Genomic DNA, 9,110 nt, shown 5'->3' with positions numbered 1-9,110 from the left:
TTTTAAATTAGGCAAAGACCAGAACTTAATATGGGAATATACTTTATCTGGGTGGAAAATATAATGATCAAATATTCTTCATAAGAGAATCATGTGAAAATAACCAAGAGATTACAGTGTGACAGACACAGGGGAAGGGTGTGTGGAAATAAAAGAAGAGAAAAATTCTTGCTGGAGTTTTCATAAGATCATAGATACTCTTCTGAGACTTAATCCTAATTATCTTGTTTTGCACATATCCCCAAATCTTTCATAACCAGAAGATTAAAGTAACATCTTATTGAATATGACTATACACTGCTTTTCCCTGAAAGATATATTATTGTTACCTCTCTCTGTCTCTAAATTCTGCAAATGAATTTGGCCAAAGTCCAGCAAAGCACCAATAATTATGCATTATTAAGTTTCAAAAGGCCCAAAATATTATTTTCAAAGGAAATTTGATCTTCTTAGCTACATTTCCTACAACAAACAAAATGATTTTAAGAAATTATTTGACAAATTCTTACAGTTGTGATTGGATGACAGTATTCAGACTTAGAACTAAAATACCCTATGTTTATTACATTGTAAACAAAGTTTTTTCATTTTCTTGTGTAAAACCTTGAACACTTAAACTCTCTTACAATTAGAACCTCTTTAATAAAATACTTGGTATTATTTAGGATTACCATGTTTCCTAGAAGGTGTGTCTTCAAAATACTTGCTGCTTCCAGCTCCCGAGCTCTTGCTTATCTTTTAGAAACCTTTTCTGGTGATGGACAATATCAACTTGCCAATTATTCAGACTTTGACTAATAGCAAACTCTCACTCTTTTTCAGGAAAGTAAATTCAGTTAACACCAAATTCCTTTGTAATTGTTCTTTTCAGTGTTTCTCAAAGATCTTTCTTTTCCTAATATTTTGCTGTCTCAAACTGTTAGCACCTCTTTTTTAAACCACTGGAAAGACTTCTATGGTGCTCACTTACGCTTAGCATTCAGCCAATGTTTCCTGTAGAGAATGAAGGATAGGTTGCTTCTTCCATCTCCCCACTCAAACCCTCTCAGCATTGCCCATTCTGTATGGCATTAGACTCCAAATCTTTAACCTTGTGATAAAACAACTCTCCAGAAGATGATTTAGTTACCTTTGCAACTTCATCTCTATATCTAAACACTTTATTTTTCTGTTATGGGCAAAATGTACTCTTACAAGCTAATGCTTTTGGTAATAATATTCAGTGGATTTGAAATACCTTTCTCTAGATTTTCTATGCAAAAAAAAAATCTATTTTTTTTTTTTCTGAAAGACCCATCTCAACTCTCAAGCCTTGTCCTTAAGATCACAGACTTCAAATCTAGACCCATTTGGAAAAAGTTCTGTCAGATTCTATAAAACCAAACATATACTCTATGGCACAGGAATTCTATTCCTAGGACTTTACCCAAGATAAATGAAAAAAAAAGTGTCCATAAAAAGAAGTGTGCAAGAGTATTTGTAGCAAAAATATTATAGCAAAAAAGGAATATTTGTAAAAAAAAAAAAAAAAAAAACAGCCAAAACTACAAATATCCTAGTTATCCTTCAATAGAAGTATGGGTAATCATTGCATATTTGTATTCATATGAAAGAATTCCTCACATTAATAAAAATAAATAAACTCAAACCACACATAAATAAAACATAGGTAATCTTTTTTTTTTTTTTTTTTTCTTGCGGTACTAGGGATCAAACCCAGGGCCTTAGTGCTTATGAGGCAAGCACTCTACCAACTGAGCTATATCCTCAGCCCTAGGTAAGGTAATCTTAATAAAAGAACAATACTTCATGATTTTACTTATATGGAATTTTAGAGTTGTAAAAACTAATGTATGGTGGGAAAAACCAGAAAAGTGATTGCCTTGGAGGAATGGTGTCGGTGAAGTTTTACATCTTGATAGGTTTTGGTTACACAGTTATGGAAAAACTCATCAAAGGATACACTTATGATTTATTAATTTTTTTAGGTAAATTTTACTTCAAAGGGAAAGAAAACTATAAACGTATATGGAATTCAGAAGAATGATATCTATGCTGAAAGTGCTTAGAGAATGAATGGACTGATGGGTAAACTTTAAAAAAAAAGACTCAATAAAATGGGGATTGATGGATAGGTGGAATGATAGAAAGATATATTGATAGATAAAGGAACTTTGTTTCTTCAAACACAACACTGTAGATGTCAAATGTGTGGGTTTTCTACACCAAGCACTTCTCTACTTCTCTGTGGACACCAACTGGGTTCCTACAATTTAATCCAATGTGGATGCTGAGTAACCTCAGGATAAGGACTCAGTACCAACAGACTTGCCCCACTTCAGCCCCTGGTCACAAGTAGTGGTCACTCACACTTCTATCCCTCTTGGCTACCAACTCAGGGTTCCTATGATTCCCTTCCCATATTTTATAATTTGACATAATAAATCCCAGTGCTCAGGGAGATACTTTATGTTTACTTGTTTATTATAAAGGATATTATAAAAGTACAAATGAATAGCCAGATGAAATTGCACATAGCGTGAGGTACTGCAGGGTTCCAGTCACAGGAGCTTCTGTCTTCAAACGGTTGGGGTGTGCCACCACTGGGCACACGGGTATATTTCCAACCTGGACACTCCTCACTCACCACAGTTTAGGGATATTTATACGTGTGTCATCACATTGGCATAAGCAATTATTAAATCAAAGTCCAGCCTCTCTCCCCTTCCCAAAGAATGGAAGATAAGGTTTGGAAGCTCCAAACTTTTAATAACCACATGGTCTCTTTGCTAGTCAGAATCTAGACAGGAGCACATAAAGAGCTGGCTCTTTAGAACACAGGATGCTTACATCATCCAGGAAATTCCAAGGGATTTTAAAGCTCTGTGTCAGGCCGTGGGGTCAGAGAACAATGTGTATGTGTGTGTGTGTAAATATATATATAATTTTTTTTATTATATCTTAATGTCTGATAAGCCACATGTAGCAAGATGTTAATGGTAGACTAAGTAGTGGTTAAAGATCAGTGTTTACTAGAAAATAATTCAAAGTTATCTGTATGTTTATAACTTTTCATAATAAATTTTGGAAAACATTTTAAACACATGTTTTAGAAATCATAGTTTATTATTACTCAAATCAATTACTGTTCTGGTAGTTAAATTTCCAAATTCATCAACCTTTATTACTTGGCATTTTACTATAACAAAATGTTTTAACTTCTCTCTGAATTATTGATTCTCCATAGTTAATAAGTGGGAAGTCTTTTTAAGCCGTTGTCTGTTTCCATCATATGTCTCTTTTTTTAATCACTTCTGGCGCAAGATTTTTCCAAGCTCGCCTTACACTTTCTTTGCACCACATCTAGATGCAGCCATTCCTTTCAGAAACCTGGATTCTTTTGAGTGCAAAATGGTATTTAGTATCCAAAACCTGACAGCTAGAAAAGCTCATTGGTAGGTGTGTGTTTGCTTCTAGAGTTTAAATATATATAAATTTCATACTGAATTATGTTGAATATATATATTTAAATAATGAGTTTATTCTGATACCTGAAACTGCACTTCAACAATAGGGGATTCTTCTTTGGATAGTTTCCTTCTTTGGCATCCTTCATTGCATATTTTTATTATGCTTCTTCACCAGTAAAAAACACTGCATTCCAACATCCGTGTATTTGTACATTATTCAAACCATATAATATGCTATATATGTATAATTCAAGACGATGATGTGAGCACAGGCAATTAACTCCTCCTTGGATTCCGACTGCAATGATCAAATGGAATTTTAAAGGAGTTTCTGAATACAAACTGAAAACTAAAGAACGATGTTTAAAAAGAACTGTGAAGAATTTTAAGTAGAAGGGAGGTACAAAGAGGATTCTTTTTCTCCTTGAAAATCTGTATTACTTTGAAATAATAAAGAAAACGTTTATAGTCCATCTTAAATGCATTGTGACTTGTAGAGCAAGCATCAAGTTTTCTAGAAACTATGGGACAGAGATATCATTTGTCTTTTTAATTTTTTACACTGTGGAAGAGTGTACATTTTGAAGCAGCTGGACTTAAAACTTAAAACAATAGGCAACAGTCCCTGTAAGAAAATACTCAAGAACTTGCTTCTCTTCTCTCTGTCATATGAGGACACAGCAAGAAGTTGGCCATCTGCAATCCAGGAAGCAGACCTCAGTAGACACCAGATCTGCTGGCACCTTGGTTTTTGAATTCCAGCAATCAGAATCACAGGAATTAAATGCTGATTGTTTAAGCCACCCAGTTTATAGTAATTTGTTATAGCAGCATAAACTCACTAAAACACAAGCTTAGTGGGAAAACTGATTTCTAAAGTATAAAATAATCATATGCACAACTCTATGTTTGATATTCAATTGAAAAAAAAATTCCTGAAAAAAATTCCAAAATTACCAAAGAAGAGGAAGAAAATCTAAATAGGCAGATTTTTAAAAAAGATCTTGGAAAAAAATGTGAAAAAATTACCTCCCAAAGACTACTAGGCCCAGATGGTTTTACAAGCTAATTTATTTCAACTTCTCTGTGACAACCCAAAAAAGATATATATACACGCTATTCAACAATTTAGTAAAAGAAAATATTCCTAATTCACTTTGCAAAAGCAGTATAGTACTAATAACATCTAAACAAAATAGGTCACAAAAGAAAAAAGAAAAAGAAAGAAAGGACACTCCTGAAGAAGATCTTAGTTATAAATAAAAATACTTTGTGCTAAATTGACTGTTGGCTATTTGATACTGCCATTACTTCCTCCTGGTGCAGTGGACATTCTTATTTCTATGAATCCACCTCACCATAAGTTCTCAGACATTACTTAAACATAGATATACTTTGAAAGATAGAAGTAAAATGAAAGCCACCATTTTCAGTGGGTCATACAGTCAGGTGCAGAGGCTTATTGAACCCTCTGCACTTGAGAATCTCCACCTGCTACATTGCTTGAATCTGAAGTTGTAAATGAATATTCTGTAACTATCTAATATTTTGGACCTTTACTTCTCTAGCCCAGTTACTTCTACATATTTAAAATTCTATTTCCTACATTAAATAAGAAATATTTAATATAGGAATATAGTTATTCCTATAACTTTTATAGTAGCTCTGCTTTCCTGACCAAACCAAGGATAAGTAGAAAAGTTCATACCAGAATGGAATGGGCAACAGACCTACAGGAAGAGAATTTGAAATTGATTCTAAAATCTGCTTATGTGTAATGGCTTTAGTGACTTAATGGCTGTGGTAAATGAGATTCTGATAACCTCTCTGATGTTAGCAAAGAGATTAGAAAACAGTGACAAAAATCTCTGAGAGGGCGAATGAAGAAAGAGTGGGAAAACTGAACTCAAGCTGTAGTGGCTACAAGCTTGTAATATCTGAACCCCATTTGTAGATATCTGATCTTGATCTCCCTTGTTGTTTGATCCACAGGTAGATGCTCATAATTGGTACTGTTCCTTTTCCCTAGAACAAGCTTCCCTTCTTTATAACTCATTCTCTTACAGTGAATAACTTTGTCTTGTTTATTTTTGGGTTCCTCATACAACAGACATTTTCATAAACATTCTGTTCATCTAAATGTTGTCATTGTGATTCTTGGCAATTCTGTTAGAATGCCGTTTTATTTACTTACTCTCCTTGTTAGGACAAATGAGGGGCATCAGTGAACAGCCAAGATGTTTTAATTTCCCAGGTGTCTCTCTTTTATATGTGCTCCCCAATGAAGAAATAGTGGAGTTGAGAAGGAAGGCCACTGGTAATGTATGGGTATTTGAGGAGGAATACACAGAGGTATTTATTTGATAGTAGGCAAACTGCCTATGCAATATACCCTTATAATTAAGACTTATTATTAGCATCTAATAAGCTAAAGAGGAAACAAAGATAAAGCCAAGATTAACTGTAGGGTTGGGAGAATCCTGGGCAGGAGACAGTGGTCTTAGCAGATTCCTTAGCAGTGTGTCCTGTGTTTGGAATGGGAACAGCAGTAACCTGAGGGGATAATGTGAGCAGGAATAGTTGATATCTTAGTGATGATATCTGTTGACAAATAACTAATAATGAAAGGATATAAACCCTTCTGATGTGAGTTTCTAAAATCCTTGATGTAAAAATACAGGAGTGAGATTGGACACAGAAGATGCTTGAAGATTGGAAGGAAGTCACCTAAATGATTGAGATACATTTTTTTTTTTTGCCATTTAAATTGTATGTGAGCTCAGAGTGAGAAATTAAGTCAATTTACAGGAAATAACAAATTCAGGTACTGCTGAATGTGATTTGATAAACATAGGAGATTTACCAATAAGATTGTAGTATATGCCAACTTTGGATGTGGGCATGGACATGGGAAGCTATTATTATCTGCAACAAAGTATACACATGCTGAACCCATGTGCACCACAATGACCCAGGGTTCCTGGACCTAAAACTGATATCTGAATTAGTAGACAAGTGATCTACAATCTAACCCTAGTTCAATGCTTATGAGGTAGAAGCCAAGGGTGAAGTACGGCAGTAACACTAGGAGACCAGTGATTGCACCATTACTCAGAAATGATGATCTTCCCTCATCTTTGGTCCTCATGACTCACAATCTCACTATTAACTGAGAAAGCCAGACCTCAATTTCAATCATTTGCCAGTGGTGTTACTTGCCAGACTCTCATATTTTCTCTCAACAACTCAAATTCTCCTGTTCCTAGAGTCCAATGCATATATTTCCTGTAGAAGGTATTTTCATACCATGACAAGTAGCAGCTCTTCTATTGGCTCATAGTTTTGGTCACTTGAGATTTTAATTCTTTCTTGTTCCTTTTCTGTTAATATTGCCCTTTCGTCACTGGGAGAAGTTTCTACACTCTGTGTGATCATTAAGGAGTTATGAACCTCATCTCTGAACCCACTAATGTATAAGAACAAGTATGATAAAACACAGATAAGCTTTTCCCTAGCAGGCACAAACAAAACAAAGTAAAATACATGCAACCCCCCCAAAACAAAACAAAACAAAACAAAACAAAAAAACCCCCAAAACTCCACATTTCAGTTTTTATAATCTAGCTACAGAAGGATTATGTAGTCACATGGGACTTAAAAGTGTATGTTACATACATGAAGATTTAAAATTCAAAATTAATAAGCTGAATTCAACAAAAAGAATATATGCTCTTTGGAAATGAACATACATGATCTAAAAAAAAAAATTGAACAAGTACTAGGTCACAAAGTACACATCATCAATTCCAACAGGATCTATACCATAAAAAATAAACTTATGCAAATAATCAGTAGTAAAAATAAAATTCAAAGTATGCTTATAAATTATGCAAAGAAATATTGAAATTTTTTAAAGGAATGCTTAATTAAAGTGATATATAACCAAACATTGTAGTCTGTAGGATCCATATTTATAAAGTAAATCATAACCTTGAAGCAACTTAGAAATAAAATACAATAATGGTTATTCAAATATAAAAGCTAGAAAAAGACAATGTTTAAACTCAAAGAAAGTAGAAGAAATACAAAAACAGCACAAGCAAAGAAATTTACAAAAAAAAGCAAAAATGCATGAGCAATAATATCACAAGTTGGCTTTTTGAGAAATATAATAGATAAAAGTTTAGCACCTGATTAAAAGGATATGCAACATTATGCAGAAATGCATATGTTTACAAATACAATCTAGGATTTAAAACTCAAAAGAAAATAATACAAATGAATTTATGGAAACAAAAATTAGAAAAAATGAATAATTAAAACAAATGAATTGCCAAATGTACTCATTTACTCAAGAAGAAATAGCTCACTGAAGTAGATCGATAGAAGAAACTGAATCAGTTGTAAAATATTTGTATCTGACCCCCCCTTCCTCCCTCTCTTAATTTTCCAGATGAGTGATAAAGAATCTCTGTCTTATGAGAGTTTTTGAAAGACTAGGAAAGAAGTATAAACCTTGGATCCTCAAAGATACTCAAATAGCCATGACTAACAAAAAACTTTATAAAAAACAAATTACAAATGTACTTCCTTTACGTATATTAGATGAAAAAAACTATAAATAAAATATATAACATTTGAATCTATCAATTTATATAAAGAATACTCTCATCATTTAGTAGGATTATTTTCAGAAATGTAAAAGTACTTCAATAATAGAAAATGTATGAATGTAAGTTCTAAAAAATAAATATTAAAAACCATAAGTTTGTTTCTATGGAGAAAGATCAATATTTGCTACTTCTGGGCTTCCTCTCCCTTCTTCAAAACATATCAGATAAACCTTTTCCTTAGGGTATTTTCATTCACCCTGAGTGACAGAAAAGACCCTTTTCATTGATCTCTATAGCAAAGGCACCTCTGCTTCCCAGCTTCTACAAGGCTAACTTGTATAAGTTCTTCAAGTCATTGCTCCAATAAAATCTCAGTGAGACATTCCCTGATCACCCCATTGAATCTATTGAGACCACTCTGTTTAAAATTGAACTCCCTGCTCCTTTCCCAAGATAAGGAATATATAAAGGGGCTTTAACTTTTCACCATGAATAAGCCCATGGGTTTGAAATTTATTCAAAGTGCAAGTATTTTTAATATTAAAATAATAACTTTCAGTCTATAGAATCTGAATTTATTGGTTTTAGTTTTTGCAGTAAAAGAAAGAAAAGGCAGCTCACATATTGCAGACAAAACAAATAACACAAAACATTTAGGTTTTGGATCTCGATTAATTCTGAACATAATATCTAATATATATAAAGTGTTTTAAAAATGTACTCTATTATTACAAGAAATAAATTTATAATTGAAGAGTAACTTAAGGACTAGGGATCATGATCCATACACGGAAACAGGGGGTGCATTTCTGCATCAACAAAGTGACAGCTTGTGTTGGTATTTTAATTTGCCAGAGTCACTTAGACTTTATCTACAAAGTGCAGAAACATTAGCAAAATTTAATCATTTTTTACATTGTTGTGAATGCTTCACCATTTCAGCCAATTAGTTAAAAAGTGAATTTAATTGCTTTGACATTTGTCAATTCAGTTAACACATTCTTTATCCAAAGAGAAATTAGATAAC

Source organism: Sciurus carolinensis, chromosome 4, assembly GCF_902686445.1.
Source record: "Sciurus carolinensis chromosome 4, mSciCar1.2, whole genome shotgun sequence".
In the NCBI taxonomy this organism is placed as follows: domain Eukaryota; kingdom Metazoa; phylum Chordata; class Mammalia; order Rodentia; family Sciuridae; genus Sciurus; species Sciurus carolinensis.
The sequence above is the reverse complement of the archived record's forward strand: the minus strand, read 5'-3'. Positions refer to the sequence as shown.